This window comes from Mustela nivalis, assembly GCF_964662115.1.
Source record: "Mustela nivalis genome assembly, chromosome: 13".
Lineage (NCBI taxonomy): Eukaryota > Metazoa > Chordata > Mammalia > Carnivora > Mustelidae > Mustela > Mustela nivalis.
Window position 1 is genome coordinate 56,486,279 of NC_139032.1, and position 19,959 is coordinate 56,506,237.

Sequence of the window (19,959 nt, forward strand, 5' to 3'; positions counted from 1 at the left end):
GATCCCAGAGCAGGGCTGATGAGGTACTCGGGGAGAAAAATCATGGAGGCACATCAGGAATGCCAGTCTGATTGCAGGGAAGCATGAAAGAGCTTCCTGGTAAGAAGAGAAACCAGGACACGTGATGTGGTTCCCTTTTCTCTCCAGAGGACAAGCTGTGTTTGCTTTGACTTTAGCTCCATGGGTATGCCAAGGCTATGCCAAGGCTATTGGACGCACTGGTTTCAGGGCTGGGATCCAGCTACAGCAGCAACACCAGAGGTGTGGAGAGTGGGCAGAGGAGATAACCTTCTCATTGAAGGATGCCCATAGGCATCCTAGTATGGAGTGTCTGAAGAGGCAGGACTTTATAGCATGTACTCTGGCTGAGCCCAAATCATCTTCTAGCCTTCATTTGCTCAGGAACATTTTCTATTCCCAGGACCCCACTTTCCCCTCCTTTCTGAGAGGGGACCAGAATTTCCAAGGCAGTGAACCAAAAATAGGCTACCAGATGGGGTGCAACATGGAACGGTATTGGGTATCCCAAATCACCCTCACTCTGAGTAGTCTGGTCCTAAAACAGAGGGAAACCCTCTATGAAGCCCATGTCCTCCATGTCCAAGCCACCACCATCTTCGGGGCTAGGCTACTCCAAATGGTTGACAATACTTGCTGCCTCCACTTTCTTGATTATCATTCTCCCAGAACTCTTTAGTCTAGTTTCTGCCCCACACTACTCTACCCCACTGAAACTGCTCGTACCAATGCCATCAACAGACTGGACATGGGACCAGGAACCAGGGACCACATCTCAGTTCTTACTTTTACTCTGAACCATTTGCCTTTGGATTATAATCCTTTCTTGAAAATCTCCACTCTGGGGGTTCTTAACCAGGGTTCCATGAGTCCTTAGACTCTCTCCAGGAAAAAAAAAAAACCCAACATGCAGTCCTTGAAAATGTCATACAAAGAGTTGTACAGATGTGCACCTTTTTAGGGGGATGGCCCAGGATAGTCATTACATTCTCAAAGGAATCAATGAATTGCCAGTGTTAAGAACCAGTGCCTTTGACATCTGTGCCGTCTAGGATTAGGTTCCTCCAGGATGATCCAAAAAAACGAAGGCTGATTGATTAGTCTTTCAAGGATACAGATGTAAGGTGCCAGAGCAGGGAGGGTATCTCTCACCTAGGAAATCCTCAGGGACTCAAGCTCTTTCAGGCTTGGCTCTGCCAACCCCAGGATATAGCCCTCAAACTCATAGTCCAAGGTGATGTCATCTCATGCTCCAAGCAGCATGGGAGAGTAACGGAAAAAGAAGAGTGTAAAGCGTATACTCTTCCTGTCTCTCAAAGATTCCTGGGAGTTGGTTTGTGACATTTCCATTACCTTATTGGCCCAAACTTAGTCGCATGATACTATCTGTCTGCAGAGAGGCTGGGAGATGTCTTTATTCTGGACATGTGCCAAGCTGAAGATCCTATAACCATGAGTGAAGGGTAGAATGGATGTTGGGGATTAGCTGTCAGCACCTGTCATACCTTCCAGGATGCGACCAAGAATGGATCCTGTTGACTGGTTCACCCTTTCTACTTCCTTCTAGGACATTGTGGCTGGGAAGCTACACTTCCTAGACTTTCTTGCAGCTGGCATTCTACGTGTGATTTATGAACTGCCAATTAAATGAAATTACGTGAGACTTGATCCTGGAATGAAGAGGGGAGTAGCAGCAGGCGAGGCATCAATTTTGCTGATGTGGATAGAGGCCGACTGGCTTCATGATCACCAGCTTCCTAGGTCCGCAGCTTCCTGCAGCACTAATATTTTTGTGGCCTCTTTCTTTTTTTTTTTTTTTTAAGAATTTATTTATTTATTTGACAGACAGAGATCACAAGTAGGCAGAGAGGCAGGCAGAGAGAGAGAGGAGGAAGCAGGCTCCCCGCTGAGCAGAGAGCCCAATGCGGGACTCGATTCCAGGTCTCTGGGATCATGACCTGAGCCGAAGGCAGTGGCTTAACCCACTGAGCCACCTAGGCGCCCCTGTGGCCTCTTTCTTAATCATGATGAATCATGGTGATTCTGAGGGTTTACAGGTATCTCTGGAAGCTCCGTTTTCTACTACTCCTCTATTCCTTGCAGTAATGCTATAAGCCAGAGCTTCTCAAACTTTAATGTTCATGTGAATGGCCTGAGGGTACAGGTAAAGGGTAGATACGGACTGAGATCTCAGATTTGGCATTTCTAACAAGCTCCTGGGTAGTGTATGTTGGTTAGGATTGATTTTTGAGTCACTCAGTCCTAGGGTATCCTCTGCTCACCTATACCTGTTCATAAATTCCTTTTCTGCTTTACCTGGTGATGGTTTCTCATTATCCAAATTCTGTCACTGTTTCTTCCTTCTCTCTTAAGGGATCTTCTTCCTGTGTTTCTTCCTTAATATTGGTGTAACCCATGACTCTGGCTTGGGATCATTCTACAGACTTTTCCTGGATGATCTCCTCTATCCTCTGGCCTTCAAACACTACCTATATGCTTCTCAAATCCCTACATCCAATCCATACTATCTCCTTTGCTCCAGACTGCAGTGTCCACAGCAGACCAGAACTGAATTCTACAGATAAGCAGGGCAGGAAAGAAAGCTTCTGTGATCATATAAGTTTGGTAAATACTGTGTTAAATAAAATGAAATTTATTTCCTTGCTGAGTTACTTCTAGAACTGTTAATGTGCTAAAATGCATAACAGATTTCCAAGAGGGGGCATATAATTCCCAATATCTCTTAAACTTATTTGACATCTGTATTGGATACAATGTGTTTTCTCAGTTTCTGCTACCACTGTCTGAGGCCTGGACCCCTAGCCTTTAGCTTTTCTTAAACTGTAGCCAACAGTGTAGTTCTGTGGTTCATCAGCTGCTCCTCCCTGCATCTTGCATTGTTTCCCACCCCTCCTGGCCTCACTTCTTTTACATCTTCTTGAGGCTTAGGTTTTGCACCTTCATAAAAGGCAGCAGCATATAATTCTTGCCACCAGGTGTTTCCCAGGGAATCTGGGCTAAAACAGCTTTCCACAGTCTTCCTCCTCCCCTTTTCCCTGGAATAGTAATACCTCCTGGAATTCAGGTTCCTAGAACACACTTTGGAAGTGCTGTTGGTCATCTACTAGCCTCCGAGACTCAGCATGTCCGAGACCTAATCAATCCCTTTTCTTTTATATCTGTCCCTTTCCTGGTCTTCTCTGTCTTCACAACTGGCACCGTATTTGTCCATCATCCAAGCTACCCAATTGTCATTCTTTGTTTTGTTTTGAAGATCTAATTGGCTTTATAAAGCAATCTCTTGCATTCTTTCATCCATCCTTCTCTTTCCTCTTTTTTTCTCATCTAACTAATTAACAATTATTCTTTTCTTTTTAATTTAAAGATGTATTTATTTTAGAGGTGGGGGCGAGAAAGCAGCAGACTTCCCACTGAGTGGAGTCCATCTCCAGGCTTCATCCCAGGACCCCAACATCAGACCCCAAGATCGGACCCGAGATCACAACCTAAATCAAGACAGACACTTAACTGCCTGTGCCACCCAGGTGTCCCAATAATTATTCATTCTTAAAGAGGCAGTTTAGGTACCATCTTTTTATCCTATCTTCTTGGTCATCTGAGTGATGGACCACTCTGCTGAGCTCTCACAGGCCCCTAAACCTCTCTTTTTTTTTTTTTAAAGATTTTTTTTATTTATTTACTTGACAGAGAGAAATCACAAGTAGACGGAGAGGCAGGCAGAGAGAGAGAGAGAGAGAGAGAAGCAGGCTCCCCGCTGAGCAGAGAGCCCGATATGGGACTCGATCCCAGGACCCTGAGATCATGACCTGAGCCGAAGGCAGCGGCTTAACCCACTGAGCCACCCAGGCGCCCTAAACCTGTCTCTCTTAATAGCATTTATCATACCGGATGGTAATTTCTTTCTTCCTTCCTTCCTTCCGTACTTCTTTTTTTTTTTAAGTATTTTTAAATATTTCTATCTACCTCTGCCCCCATCTTTGGTGTCTTACTCAATTTTTCAATCCCTGGCACCCAGGATAGAGAACTAACTGACTAATTGATAGGTAGGAATGAATGAGGGAAGGGTGAGAGCAAATTAAAATTTTTTAACCTTCCAGGAAGGAAAAGCAACTTCCCGTCTACCTTTCTGCATTCTTTTTTTTTTTTTTTTTTAAGATTTTATTTATTTATTTGACAGAGAGAAATCACAAGTAGATGGAGAGGCAGGAGAGAGAGAGAGAGGGAAGCAGGCTCTCTGCCGAGCAGAGAGCCTGATGCGGGACCCGATCCCAGGACCCTGAGATCATGACCTGAGCCGAAGGCAGCGGCTTAAACCACTGAGCCACCCAGGCGCCCCCTTTCTGCATTCTTAACTGAGACCACTGTAATAAAAGACAGGTTAGGTTTGCTTGGCTGGCTCAATCCATAGAGCATGTGACTCTTGATCTCAGGGTCATAAATTTGAGCCCCATGTTGGATATAGAGTCTACTTTTAAAAAAAGAGAAAAGACAGATTAACAAAAGAAAAACAAACAGAACTTTATTCACATGTATGCCTCATGTATACATGGGAGATACCCAAGGGAAAATGAGTAAGCTGAGGTGGCTGAGGATTCAGGATTAAATGCCATCTGAATTGGGACAAGGAAGGGGGGATGTAGGCCTCCTAGAGGAGAGGATATGATTTTTAGGAAAGATGAATGGGTCTTTAGAAGAATAGATAGGAGATGGGATGTTTTGTGACAGTCTGCCTGAGTGTGGTGTTAACTTCTAGTTTCCTCTCCTATGACAAGAATCAATCTTCCCTGGTTTATGAAATTCCTGAGGTGGGGGTTTATGACAGTTGAGTTCCTTTTGGGGAATCTATCTTTAGGCAGGTAAGGGAAATTTAGAGAATACTCTCGGGTCATTTGCTATTTTTCAAGTGTCTACAGCTCAAAACAATCATCACCCCAAAGCAGCATATTTTGGGGTAGATGTCCTGAACTCCTGTTATCATATTTTGGCATGGCACTTTCTGCTACCCTTCATTCCCCAGCTTTGAAAATTCTTCGAGAAGTTTCACAATCTGTGGGGCACCTGGGTGGCTCTGTTGTTAAGAGTCTGCCTTCAGCCCAGGTCATCATCCCAGCATCCTGGGATTGAGTCCTGCCTCAGGCTCCCTGCTCAGCAGAGAGTCTTCTCCCTCTGCCCCTCAGCCACTGCTTGTGTGCACTCTCTTTCAAAAATAAGTGAATAAAAATCTTTTACAAAAATTGCTTTGCTGGAACTTTCATAAGGAATCTCAGAATGAACTTTTTCAAAAGCCTCTCAAGGCTAGAAAGCCACACCAGAACTTAGCATCAGACTTCACATGAATATCTCTACCCTTGGATGAATTCTGTTTGAGGTCCCAAAAATATCCTGAAGGGACTGAGTCTGCCAGGACTCACCTGGTAAGACAGGAAACCCTGAAAGGTACCAGGTGGTTTCTCAAAAAGGGGTTTAATAAGTATTGGCCCCTTAGTAGCAACCTTACTTCCTTAAAGCTGTCTAGTTATATCTTAATCTGTGCTCATCACTCTCAAATATGACATTCCAGTCAAAGCCTTGGTAAAACCACCAATATTTCCAGTTGTGTCCTATTGCAAGATTCTTACTGAACTTAGGCAGATAGGTATATTGCCATGAAATAAGAATACTCAAGAGTTTCTGAATTCTAGCAGGATCAGATAGGGAGAAAAAATAAATGCCTCAATTCTTTTCATGAAGGTATATTTTACCAACTTGCAGCCAGTCACAGATTACTTAAGAAAAAAGAGGAAAAGTCTCCTTAAATCTGGAAAACAAGACATTAAAGAACCAGTGATGTTTCATACAAAAAGTCATAAAAATTATAATCATCTTCATCAATTTATTCAGCCCCATGTAATTAATTCTTGTTTTGCTTGCTTCTGAGTTAGAAGTTTTGTGAATCATTTTGTTTTTTCACTAGAGTTCTGGAAATTCTTACCCTGGTCAATGGTCAACCTTAATGTTGTGAGAAACCTGAAATCTAGAGAACTTGTCAGAGTCCCTTCCTTGAATCATTCTGAAGATAAAGCATTTTTGGGTCATTGCTGCTTGCAAAGCTTTTAGAAAAATATCAGAATAAAAGAATGACCGACTGACCAAAGACTTAAAAATTGTCATGATTAAAGATCTGATTATAGTTCCTTTAAATGCAACTGGTAAGGAAATTTGATGATCTCTATAGCATACAACATTTTAAGATGATAACTGAACTTGTGACTGATGACTTTATACCAGGATGTATCAGATTCTAGGAATTTCAATACAATTTCTCGAACACATATTAAAAACATATAGCCATACAAATATAACCTAGGAGGGTTGCACATAACTTATTTGACAATCCTTCCCATGTAATTTAACATGTCAGAAAAACCTAGTCCCTCTTTTTATAAAGGAGAAAGAACAAATATTTTGAGATGTTCCAGAAATCCTATAGAATAATTAAGTGATAGAGTGATAATTAAAGATTTAGACAAAACGACACTAAAGGTTTCAGCAAATACAGGAAATTACATGGTTTTTAAAAACCCTTAGCTATTTTTTTAGAGAACTATTAAAAACTTTTAAAAGAGTTTTCTTAAATAATCAAAGACCTGATAAAGATAACCTGAAGCATGGGAGATCATTTTTTTAATTTTAATTTTTTTAAAGATTTATTTATTTATTTATTTGACAGACAGAGATCACAAGTAGGCAGAGAGGCAGGCAGAGAGAGAGGAGAAAGCAGGCTCCCTGCTGAGCAGAGAGCCTGATGCAGGGTACAATCTCAGGACCCTGGGATCATGACCCGAGCTCAAGGCAGAGGCTTTAACCCACTGAGCCACCCAGGCACCCCTAATTTTAATTTTTGGTTTTTGAGAGAGAGAAAGAGAGCACAAGCCAGAGGGAGAAAGAGAAAGAATCTTTTTTTTTTTTTAAGATTATTTATTTATTCATTTTTAGGGAGAGAGAGAGAGACCACAATCGGGGAGCATCAGGCAGAGGGGGGAGAAGGAAGCTCCCCGCCAAGAAAGAAGCCTGGTGTGGGACTCGATTCCAGGACCCCAGGATCGTGACCTGACCGAAGTGAGATGCCTAATCAACTAAGCCAACCAGGCACCCCACATCTTTTCTTTACCAAAATAGCATAGCACTGGACTTCAGTAATTCACACCACTTAACAGAAATTTCCCTCCAACAAATTGCATATTATATACTAAAACTTCGTCTTTTTTTTTTTTTAAGATTCTGTTTATTTATTTGACAGAAACACAGCGAGAAAGGGAACACAGGCAGGGGGAGTGGGAGAGAGAGAACCAGGTCTCCTGCCAAGCAGGGAGCCCAACATAGGGCTCCATCCCAGGATCCCGGGATCATGACCTGAGCCAAAGGCAGGCACTTAACGACTGAGCCACCCAGGCACCCCTACATACTAAAACTTTTTAAATTCTTGAATAACAATGAATGATAATATTAATAAAATAATAGTAACACAACTTAATATGTGCTTAAAGCTTTGGTATTTACAATACCCTTTTATGCCCATGTAATCTCATCTCATTTCAGAATATGGGATAGTTATCTTCAATCAGAGAGTGTTTGAATGAGTATGAATGAGTAAATGATTGAATGAATGACTTGGGGACGATTTAGTGAAGAGAAACTGACTTCTGAGAGGGCTTTTAGGGTTACACCAATGAGGACTTTAGTTCAGCCATTAGTAAGAGAGATCCAAAATAACAGTGGCTTAAATAAGATAGAGGCCTATTTTCCTCTCACATGATAAACCGTCTTCAGGTGGACCAGGGTGGTATGAGGACTCTTTAAGTCTAAGAAGCTGGAGTCCTATCTTCTGCTCTGCCATCCTGAGCACATGACTTCAACCCCCAGGTGAAAATGACTGCTGCAGCTCTATCCCTCAAGTTTAAGTCCCAGGGACAAAGAAGCAAGAACAAGGGAAAGGACAAAGGGCTGTTTGCTAGCTAAGTGAACCCTTTTAAACAGCTTTCTAAAAACCCTACCCAGTCACTTCCACTGACTTCCCATTAGCCATCCCCTTGTGTTTCTCCCCTTGTGTTTCTCCCCTTGCAGTATCTCAACAAGGAATAGAAGAGTCTGGACAAGAGAGGGTTGTCCCTGCTGGGCCGTTTCCAGGCCAAAGGAAAGAGTCTTCTAACCAGCCTATTAGCTGGGGACCCAAAGTAGGGGTAGGTGAGAAACCAGGACACTTAACTGAAATGCTGCTTTCTTTCCAGAGGATGCTGACCTCATGAGAGAGCTATCATTCATGCTCTTCTTCCTGACTGGGATGTTCTCCTTCCTTTACATCCTAATTACGAACTCCTTCCACTCAACTCCTGCTCAGTCTGTCAGTTCTCAGCTTGTATGTTCTCATTATCTTCTTATAAGTTCTCATAAACCTGGATTTTACCTGTATAGTACTTGCTCCAGGTCTCACCTGCCCTAGCCTTTTATCCCCTCTCCAAGTATTAGGTCCCTTAGGGTAGGTACTATGTCGATCCTATTCATCATTGGATTTCCAGGACCTTGCATGGTACCTGAACCTAGTAGTTGCGCCAGAAGAATGCACTTGAATGAATAAATGTATCTGATTTAAAAAGTTCATATTAGGGCGCCTGGGTGGCTCAGTGGGTTAAGCCGCTGCCTTCGGCTCAGGTCATGATCTCAGGGTCCTGGGATCGAGTCCCGCATCGGGCTCTCTGCTTAGCGGGGAGCCTGCTTCCTCCTCTCTCTCTCTCTGCCTGCCTCTCTGCCTACTTGTGATCTCTGTCTGTCAAATAAAATAAATAAAATCTTTAAAAAAAAAAAAAAGAAAAGAAAGAAAATATTAAAAAAAAAAAAAGTTCATATTATTCCTTTTGGATTGTGAATAACAAACATCCACTTGCACTATCAAGGAGAAGGTTAATTATAATGATACAGGGGGACGTCACAGAGACAAGGAGTCCTCAGGAATGGAGCAGAACCAGAAATTCAGATGCCCCTGCGAGTCTCCTCATCTTTTGTTCTCTCTCATCAGACCAGTTCTCCTGCTTGTTCTACACAGTGAGGAAAGTATAGCTGTCAAGATGAGTTATATGTTATTGGACCAATCAGCTGGAGAGAAGTTAAAATAGCTCTTCCTCTCTCATCTCTATCTCTTCAAAATTCCAAGCAGAAAAATTATCGTTGGGAAGCCTGGGAGGCTCAGTCGGTTAAGCATCTGCCTTCAGCTCAGGTTATGATCCCAGAGTCTTGAGATCGAGTCCCACACTGGGCTCCCTAGGGGCTCAGTGGGGAGCCTGCTTTTCCCTCTGCCTGCTGCTCCCCCTGCTTGTGCTCTCCTTCTCACACAAAAATCAATAAATAAAATCTTAAAAAAGAAAAATTATTGTTCCAGTATGGGTCAGGTGCCTGACCTGGACCAATCAAGTGACCAAGGGACCAAGGTCATATTGTAGAAACATAGCAGTTCCCACTGGAACCTTGAAGTTTGGGCATGGGGAAGTTGATTTCTGGAAGAGAGGTTTGGGGCAGACCCAACAGTGGATGTCCATTGGGGTGAGCATTGGCTTCCTAAAACACAGTCCCACCCCCTCAGCCACAACTCCATCATCTCCCTGGATTTATGCCTAGATCTCTGGGGTCTCTACTGGGTCTTCAGGGCCATTGCCAGAGTTCTCTGGTAGATTCTTGTATCTAGCTTCCAACACTATTCATTCCCCCAAAACCCCTTCCTCCCCAACAATACCAGCGTTCAGAGATACCACAGGCACTTGAGCTTCACAGGGAGGCCCTTCTCAACAGCCAGGAGAATCTGCCGAGCTTTCCTGGCTGCAGAATGTGGAAAGTGGATTTGGGAGAGCTGTTGAGCAACGTCAGAACTCTGGTGGGAGCAGCTCTCTCCAGGATTTCTTCCAACCAGTACTCTACTTCTCCTCTTACATCTGGCCATCACATATCTCTGAGAGATGAGCTTCCAAATGAGGAAGCTGAGGTTCTATAAAGGAACAGGATATGATGAAGGTGGTGATTTAGCAGATCAATAGCAAAGACAACACTTGGACTTATGTCTCTCTTCCTTATACTTTTGATATAGGGACTAGAAGAGCTTGACAACTCTTCTGCAGAGACAGTACTGTGTTCACTAGACATAGAATACGTTTCCCAGGCCCCCTGGCACCTAAATATGGACCATATGACTGAGTTCAGCCAATAGAAGGAAAGTAGAAGAAATTCCACATTTGCCCATAAAATGTCCTAGATTATCTTTCACACCCTTTCTCCTCTATCTGTGAGGCTAGAAACAAAAGGCTCTGAGATGGTAAAGCTTCCTAATGGAGGAAGACCAAATCTCTGATTTCACTGCTTGGAGGAAAGCTGCTCAGGAATCACCAAGATCTATACAGGACTTTCCTGGAGCAAGAAAGAAATCTTTACTGTGTCTGAAGCTACTGAGATTTTGAAGTTATATATTATTATATGTAGCACAGCATTCCCAGACTGGCTTATCTTTGATGGAGCCCCTCAATGATGAGTTAGACTTTTTTTAAGTCTTTTTAGGAAGTTTTTTATTTTTTTATTTGAAAGAGAGAGAGAGCACATGTATGAGGGGGCGCAGAGATAGAAGGAGGGAGGGTCTTAAGGAGACTTCACTCAGGGACTGATCTCATTATCCTGAGAGTAGGGCCTGAGCTGAAACCAAGGGCCAGATGCTCAACAGACTGCACCACCCAGGTGCCCCCATGATGAGTTAGACTTGATCTCCTCCAGCACCGTCTCTGCCCTTTCACCCTGACAAAGACCCAAACTACAAAAGGGCAGTATAGCTTTGTGATTAGGAACACAGGCCTTAAATCTAGTCATATCTAGTCTGAACCCCAGATCCCACCGCCCCCCACCAGATGGACCCAAGCAGGTGTCTTTGTCTCTTTGAGCCTGTTTCCACATGTGTAAAATAGAGATGGTACCCAGTCAAAATGCCATTGTAGGGTTTAAAAATATTACATAATCAGTGCTTCTCAACAGAATGATGTCCCAGAAATTGTACGGTAATGTTTGGTTGTGGAGCCCTTCTAACTAGAGATGCTAGGGGCCTGTGATTCTTGGGACACTCCACGGTGACAAGCTTTTGCTCCTGCCCCACGGCTTTCATATGGTCCACAGGACATTCATCTATCTGATGTTGCGGTTTGTGAGCCTAGACACTAAACTTTGTTTCACAAAGAGTCACAACATATTTTTGCATGGCTTTAGTATCTGTTGAATGTTCCAGGAATGTATTTGCCCTGTGTAACGGTCAGGGGCCTGACAGGAAATCAGCGCACTCAAGTTAGGGTAATTCAGGGAGGGGCTGATTTGCAAAATGACTAATTACAAAGGTGTGGACAGGTGTGAGGAAGCCAGACAGGACAGGGCGGAGACCCAGGTCCAGCTGCAGCACAGCTGTCACCACCACTATATCCAAGGTGAGAGTGGAGGTGGGATTACCAGAACCTGGGAGGGGAGAAGTATTGCTGAGAGTATTAGACCCCCTGGCTGCCACAAGGAATTACCACAACTTTGGTGGCTTAAAACAACAGAAATCTCTTCTCACAATTCTCAAGGCCATAAGTCTGAAATCAAGGCAGCAGCAGGGTCACAGGGTCTCCATAGACTCTAGGGGAAAATCCTTCCCGGCCTCTACCCGCTTCGGGCAGCTCCCAGCCTTCCTTGGGTGGCTGCATCACTCCAGTCTCTGATTCTGTATTTTTAAAAAATATTTTATTTATTTATTTGACAGAGAGAGACACAGCGAGAGAGAGAACACAAGCAGGGGAGTGGGAGAGGGAGAAGCACATTCCTCGCTATGACCTGAGCCGAAGGCAACCACTTAACGACTGAGCCACCCAGGTGCTCCTGAATTTTTTTTTAATATTTTATTTATTTATTAGACAGAGAAAGAGCACAAGCAGGGGGAGTGGCAGAGGGAGAAGGAGAAGCAGGCTACCCGCTGAGCAGGGACCAGGGACCACTCCCCCCAACACCCTGCCCTAAGTGGGACTCCATCCCAGGACCCCAGGATTATGACCTGAGCCAAAGGCAGAAGTTTCACCAACTGAGCCACCCAGGCACCTCTCTTCTTCTGTCTTCACATGGCCATCTCCTCTTCTCTGTGTCTTCTCTTCTGTCTCTTATGAAGACACTTATTCTTAAAAAAATAAAAAAAATTTTAAAAAAAGACATTTATTCTTCACTTATTGAATTTAGGGTCCACCCAGATCATCTAGGGCAATCACATCTCGAGAGCCTTAATTGTATCTGCAAAGATCCTCTCTCCAAATAAGGCTACATCCACAGGTTCCAGAAGTTAGAATGTGAACATTGTAGAGGCCACTTTTAGGCAATACTCGAACAACGGAAGCCTGAGTAAGGTAAAAAGGTGCACAGTGACCACTGGCCCGAATGCAAACAGGCCCATCAGGTGACCCACCTAAAAATATCCACAAGCCCTAGCTGACCAATGGGCTGCTTACACCTGGGCACAGATACCAAAAAAGGAAAATTCCACATATTCCGTTACCTCCTCACCTTCTCCCCTCAACAATAGCTCCCTGCCATTGCCTTCTGGCAGACAGTCTCTCCTCTGCTGTCCTGCCCGCTGCTCCCTGGCAGTATATTCAGTAAGCTTCTATCTCCTTTGTTGGACCTGGGGTGAATTCTTTCACTGCTTGTGCCAGCCTCCACCATATCAGGTCACTCCACAGCCCTAGCTTTGGGGGGCTCTCATTCAACCCACTATAGCTACCTTGAGAACAGCAGTGACCTTAGGATGAGGGATATAGGCAGGAAGGGAGGCAGAAATAAAAACCCCAGTCTCCCTTCCGTCCCTCACCCCGTCTCCTGTCAGGGCTTTCATTGGCCAAACCCAGCAGGAAATCAGAGGACATGAGTGTGGTTGACGTGTCAGGCTCCCAAGGCCAAGAGCAGGGAAGAGAAGAGCAGGGGGAAAATGGATCTGGAGGGGCAAACGAAAGACAGCAGGGTACCATGTCAATTAAGGGAAGGTTGAACGCTGTTTTATTTGGAACTTGAGCAGGAGAGTTCACCATTGCTGAAATCATAATTGAATGGCAACAGTGCTGGTAGTGTTGGAACCAGTAATGGAACGAACACATCTGTATCAGTATGTGTTCGTAGTTGTTGGCAGTTCACGGAGAAAGACTGTTTCATTAAACCTGCCAGTTGTGGTCTATCCAAGCATTTCTGTATTGAACGCCTCACAGATCTGCATGCTGTCCTTGCACAGGGGCTGTGCTAATCTTCTCTGTATCATTCTAATTTTTTTTTTAAACTTTTTTTTTTTTTAAAGATTTTATTTATTTATTTGACAGAGAGAAATCACAAGTAGGCAGAGAGGCAGGCAGAGAGAGAGAGAGAGACGAGGAAGCAGGCTGAGCAGAGAGCCCGATGCGGGACTCGATCCCAGGACCCTGAGATCATGACCTGAGCCGAAGGCAGCAGCTTAACCACTGAGCCACCCAGGCGCCCCTGTATCATTCTAATTTTAGTATATGTGCTGCCCAAGTAAGCACAGACTATATATTCTTATATTTTAAAAATACCTTTTATTTCCTCCTTTAAATTACTTGTGGCTTTTTTGTTGTTGTTGTTGTTGTTTCATATTATGAAAGCGTGATGCAGGTTGGTTCTGTTATCTAAGAATGCTAAAAATGGCATTGAAGGGGCGCTAAGGTGCTCAGTCAGTTAAGCATCTGCCTTCAGTTCAGGTTGTGGTCCTGAGGTCTTGGGATCTAGTCCTGCATCAGGCTCCCTGCTCAGCCAGGAGCCTGCTTCTCCCTCTGCCTCTGCCTCTGCCCCTCCTTCTGCATGTATGCTCTCGCTTGCCTTCTCTCTTGCTCTCTCTCTCTCTCTCAAACAAATAAAATCTTAAAATAATAAAATAAAATAAAAACAGCATTGAAAAATATTATCGGGCTGCATAAAGTAGAGAGCTACAAGGTGTAGGTAACTCACGGCGCCAACACGCTAGGTGCTGGGTACATAGCACCTGTTGGCATCAAGGCTATTACCAGCTTCATCACCTCGAAGCATAGTTGGATTGAGGACCCTAGAGACAAGGCCTGCTGTGAGTCACTCGGCAAGGAGAGGGCCTGGAGCCAGTCCCCTGGAGCTGGAATGACGTAAGCCTGGGTCCTGAGAAACCCTTGGTCTGACACCACTGTTCCTCCCCCAGAGTATGATGTCTCCAGAGGAAGAGATTCTTTTCTCTTGCGCACTGGAAGCCCTCAGTGAGCAGCTAGTGCGTATCCACAGCCTGGGCTTTCCCACAAAGCCGGGAGCTGTGAGGCAAGTGGCTAGGCCTGGCTCCAAAGCTCCAGCCAGACTCACCCCACCAAACTGACATCAGTGGGTTGGCAAGGGGACAGCGGGGTGGGGCTGGCCTGGGAGCCAAGCTGTCTTACCCCCAGGGGAAGGGAGGAGATGAGAGAAGAGGGAGGAGGGGAAGGAGGGAGGAGAAGGGCAGGAAGGGGTGAGTCCAGGGAAATCTGACTCAGGCCTGTCTGGACAGCTGGAGGGAGGGGAAATGGAGTACATGTTGCCTCCTCTCTTGAACCTGGCATTCAAGACCCTGGCTTACATCTCCATCCTCCTCTGGTGCCATTCCCTGCCATGCAGACTACTTCAAAAGCCAGGCTAATTCATACATTGGTTATACAGTTCTCTGCCTGAGAGTTCTCTGCCCTTAATTGCCTTTCTCTGACTCATCTAGCTCAAGGCTTCCTTGAAAATATCACTTTCTTCATGAAGTATTTATTCCCCAGTCCAGACACAATTACTTTTTTTTTTTTTTTTTTTTAGTATTCTACCTATTTATTTGACAGAGAGATACAGTGAGAGAAGGAAATAAGCAGGGGGAGTGGGAGAAGGAGAAGCAGGCTTCCCACCAAACAGGGCACCTGTTGCAGGGCTCCATCCCAGGACCCTGAGATCATGACCTGAGCAGAAGGCAGACCATTAATGACTGAGCCACCCAGGCACCCCAGACACAATTACTCTTGTCTCTGCACTGAAATCTATAGATGTCGAAGGTAGACTAGGATTGCCATTTATTAATTTAGTACAGTGTTCCCAAACTTTAGCATGCATCAGGATCACCCATGAGGCTTTTAAAATGTGAATTGTTGATTTCTAAGTTTCTGATTCTAATTCTGGTGGGTGGTGTGGGAGGAAGTAACTGAGAGGACAGGACTGCTTGTCGACCCTCAAGCAGGACCTGGGCAATGGGAGGCTCCTCATTCCCTCGCCTGTCCTTGGAATGTACATTCTGCCTCCTGATCCCCCAGTGGGAGCCATTCCAAAAATGTAGCTTTGAGAGAAGAAGGTATTGTTGAGACCACCTGGACTGAAGACACAGCTGAACCCAGTTAAGGCTTCTATATATACGTTTAAGATTAGGTGGGTGGGTGCAGAGATAACACTTCTCTTGTGGCCACAAAAGCCAAGTCTTTTAACTAAGTTCCCCTGCTTATTAAACCTGCCACCTACCAATCTGGAGTGGCCTGCCTCTTTCTTTGGTCTCTTTCTCTGCCTTCTGTGTACAAGGCCAGTTTGTAAACCAACAGGTGGGTTTAGGAATTTTCATTTCTAGTTAAGTGATGCTGCTGGTCCCAAGATCACACTTTGAGAACCACTGGTTAAGTGCCAGAAATGATCATTCCTGGGTAAGATCAGGGCTTATTTATTAATTCACTTGGTGAACGTTTCCTAAAGGCCTGCCGTATGCTGCACATAGGCCATGTGTTGAGTATTCAGGAATAAGCAAAGCAGGCATAGAACTCACTTACCCCCATGAGCTTCCAGTCAATGGGGGAAGATAGATATGAAGCAAATAAATATACTTTTAAGGATATAATAACACATTGTGATAAATGCTCTAAAGGAAAATAAGAAGAATATTATGAAAAAGAATAATGACTAGAACCTATTTCAGACTGGGTGATCAGGTAAGGCCTTTTGGGTAAAAGAGACATTTATCCAGGCATACTTTAAACACATTTGTATTGTGTTGTTATCTATGTGTTGTTTTTTTTTTTAAAGATTTTATTTATTTATTTATTTATTTATTTGACAGAGAGATCACAAGTAGGCAGAGAGAGAGAGGGAAGCAGGCTCCCCGCCGAGCAGAGAGCCCAACATGGGGCTCGATCCCAGGACCCTGAAATCATGACCTAAGCCAAAGGCAGAGGCCCAACCCACTGAGCCACCCAGGCTCCCCTTGTCCAGCTAACCACTAGACTATGTTCGCCCTGAAAGCTAGAATCTTGTGTTATTAATATTTGTGCTGCAGAGAGTAAGCCTTCACAGATAGTGTAAAATAGATGTGAAGATGGAAAGACCATTGGAAAAGGAATAAATGACTGAACAAACTGTCAGATTTATGTATATATGTATGTATGCATGGATGAATGACTGTCTCTGGCAGCAACATGGAGAACCAGGATTCCTGGTGGTACCAGTGAGACAGGAGTGAAGACCAACAGAAACTTAGCTGACTCCTTTGCTATATTTCCAAACCTTGTCTATCATTTAAGGTGACCACCTTAAATGGCCCGTCTTCCCCAAAGCTCCCTTGATTGCCATTGCTGAGCCCCACCCCTCACAGGAATGAGTTACTGTCACCTCTTGCATTCCCACACACACATCCCACACTTACTTCAAAACACACAACTGCCTCATACCTGCCATCTGCTCACCACCTGCAAGTTTCTCAGGGCAAGCCATGTTCTCTGTGTCAGTTTTAGAAGGCAAAGGGAATGGGAGAGGGAAGAAAAGAAAGTTTTTCTCTAACCCCCAGAGCCAAAGAAGGCACAGAGCTCAGAGGGGGTGAGGAGATTCCTGCTCTGGTAATTTACCACATGACTTCAAAATAGCACTTTCAATGACACATTTCCTCTAAATATGTGTCTTAGGCTCCTACAAGAAGTATGTTTTATTTAAAGACTCAATTTGAGTCAACTAAGGAGAAGAAAAACACCCAGGGTCCCTCTGTGGATTTAAAAATGAAGAGTGAAGAGAAAGCTATATACAGACCAGTTCCTTCCCTCTGAGGACTCTCCACTCAGGGATGAAACTCGACCTGCTTTGCAGGGTTCAGACTTCCATATACTTGCATCCATTCTCATCAAAGCTCGTGACCACCCAAGCCCAGCTCTCCTACAGCAAAGACACTTGAATTCAGAAAGGAATTTCCAAAAGAGTTAGAGGTGGGAGAAGAGCTCCCTTCCATCTAAAAGAGGACAGAATGAAGAATCTGGGACATGAAACTCCCCAGAGATTGAAATAAAATTCATCTCAATTGTGAAGGATCTGAACAGATGACTCTCAGAAGAAGGCAAGAAGATTGACCATCTCTTGTAAGCAAGAATATATAACATTAATATTAACTAAAGAAACATAAAGAAAGCAAGATTTCATATGTCTATGGGCATGTGCATTCGCACACACACACACACACACATTAAAATGCAATACTCTGTGTGAATCAGGATGTCCTGAAATTGTCTCAAGTGGAACTGTAATTGGTACCTTTCTGAAATCATTGGGCAATAGGTCTTCAAAACCTAATAAAACATTCATGCTTCCCCTCCACACACACACCCCCAAAGGAAGCTGTGATTTGACATCAATTTATTTCCAATTCTGATCATCAATCCTAAAGGAATCATTTGAAATACAAAAACAAACAAAAGAACAGCAAAAAGAACACTGATCACAAATACTAATCACAAAGATATTCATCCTTATGTTATATGTAATAGTGAAAGACTGAAAAATACCTGTAAGTTTAGCAACTACAGAATGGTTTTTGGTCAAACAGTTATAGAATACTATTTATACATGCCCAATTATGTGTTTGGCAGAGTTCTTCCTTGGGGGACGTGCTGGCAGCAATAATTGTCTGGGGTGCAGGCTACAGGTCCTTTAGGAGAGCACCTGGTTCTCAGCTTCTCAGGATCAGAACCTGACTTTTCTTAGTGTACCAGCTAAGAGCAGAGTCTTGGTAACAGATTTTCACAAATACCATCCAAGGCTTATATAACCATCAAAGGCCAATCTATTAGATCACAGTGGATGACATCCCTTTCCAAACAGCAAAATACATGTGTCCACTGCCCAAGATCCGTCCCTTAGCTGATACTGGGGTAGATTGTAAGAAAAATCGGGATTTCTTGGTGCATGTCTGAATAAAAGGAAATGGGAATTCTTGAGGACTATTTTTCAAGCCATGGTGAGTTTCTCTTCCTCGGTGAGTGGTCTGCTTTCTTGCACCTGCCTTTCCACCTTGCTGCTTCTCTTTTTAATGAATGTAGCTCCATTCTCAACACAAGTAACTGACCGATCCAGCATGGCACCGGCTCTACCAATCATCGTCCCTTCTCTGGGCATACAGACTTGGGATTGTGCTAGTTATTAATCCATTTCCCCTGGCTCCAAATTTAGCCTTCATCATCTACTCTACTCTACAAAAATATAGTAGAGGATCTCTTTTGGTTTTTTTTTTTTTTTTTTTTGGTAAACTGACAAATGTAAAGCTTTGTCAGTAGAGGGCACTGGAGAGACAGTGTAAGAGGAATTTTCGTTTCCTGATTCAGGTGTGCTCTGCTCAGCAAGCCCTGACTCCCACAGCATGGACGGCTTCTCCAGTATCCAGCTCCTGCAATGCAAGTGACTTCTCTAGCATCAAGTTCCTGCAGGACAGATGGTGTCTTCAGCATCAGCTCCTGCGGTGCATGGTGGCCAGCATCATCCAAAGGCCTCCAGATTTCCCTGGCACTCTCCTCTACTCCCTTTTGTAGAGCAATGATACCAGTGAATACATCCCAAGCACATTCTGCCAGTGCAGCACCATTGTGATGTCTCTACTGTCCAATGAACATCCCCTCTGACAAGGTCTAGATCACAGCTCTGGGAGTGGGGGTGGGAAGCCCTGCCCTGGACAATCTGTCTCCATTCAAAGAGAATTTAACTAAGACAATCTGACTCTGAAGGACATTGCACCTCCTCTCATGATATATTAATTTCATTAGAACATTTCAAGAGATATCCCCTTTTGAAACATTATTTATAAAAGTGAAAATGAGACTTATAAGTCCAATAATAGATACATTTCGAAAATTACTAAGGTGCATGTTTCATCTTTTCCCTTTTCTGCGCAAATCACTGGGGTGGTTATCTCCATCTGTCCTTTCTTTTTTTCTTTTCTTTTTTTTTTTTTTTTAAGATTTTATTTAGGGGCACCTGGGTGGCTCAGTGGGTTAAGCCTCTGCCTTTGGCTCAGGTCATGATCTCAGGGTCCTGGGATTGAGTCCCGCGTCGGGCTCTCTGCTTGGTGGGGAGCCTGCTTCCTCCTCTCTCTCTCTCTCTCTCTCTCTCTGCCTGTCTCTCTGCCTACATGTAATCTCTCTCTGTCAAATAAATAAATAAATAATGTTTTTTTAAAAAAAGATTTTATTTATTTATTTGCCAGACAGAGATCACACGTAGGCAGAGAAGCAGGCAGAGAGGCAGGCAGAGAGGCAGGCAGAGAGAGAGAGGAGGGGAAGCAGGCTCCCTACTGAACAGAGAACCCAATGCGGGGCTCAATCCCATGACCCAAGCCAAAGGCAAAGGCCTTAACCCGCTGAGCCACCCCGGTACCCCTCCATCTATCCTTTCGAATCCACTGTCCATCGCTTCCTACCTGCTCTATGTGCTGGGAGACTGACCTTGTGGAATATTTATTCCTCTACCTTCCAGTTCAGTTCAGCTAATGGAAGGCACTGGGAATAGATCTGAGGGCAGGTGGAGAGATGTCAGAGTGACCACTCCCCTGGCTCTCTTTCAGCCAGAACATGGGGAGCCAAT

General features: G+C 44.1%; 1 long non-coding RNA gene across 1 annotated transcript in view; it reads left to right on the top strand.

The window, feature by feature from the left end:
- Positions 1–18,957, top strand: part of LOC309846051 — a 38,010-nt gene extending 19,053 nt beyond the window's left edge. The window contains exon 4 of the long non-coding RNA XR_014301709.1: positions 18,708–18,957. This is a non-coding gene — a long non-coding RNA (uncharacterized lncRNA). The remainder of the gene's footprint in view (positions 1–18,707) is intronic.
- Positions 18,958–19,959: the final 1,002 nt, after the last annotated feature.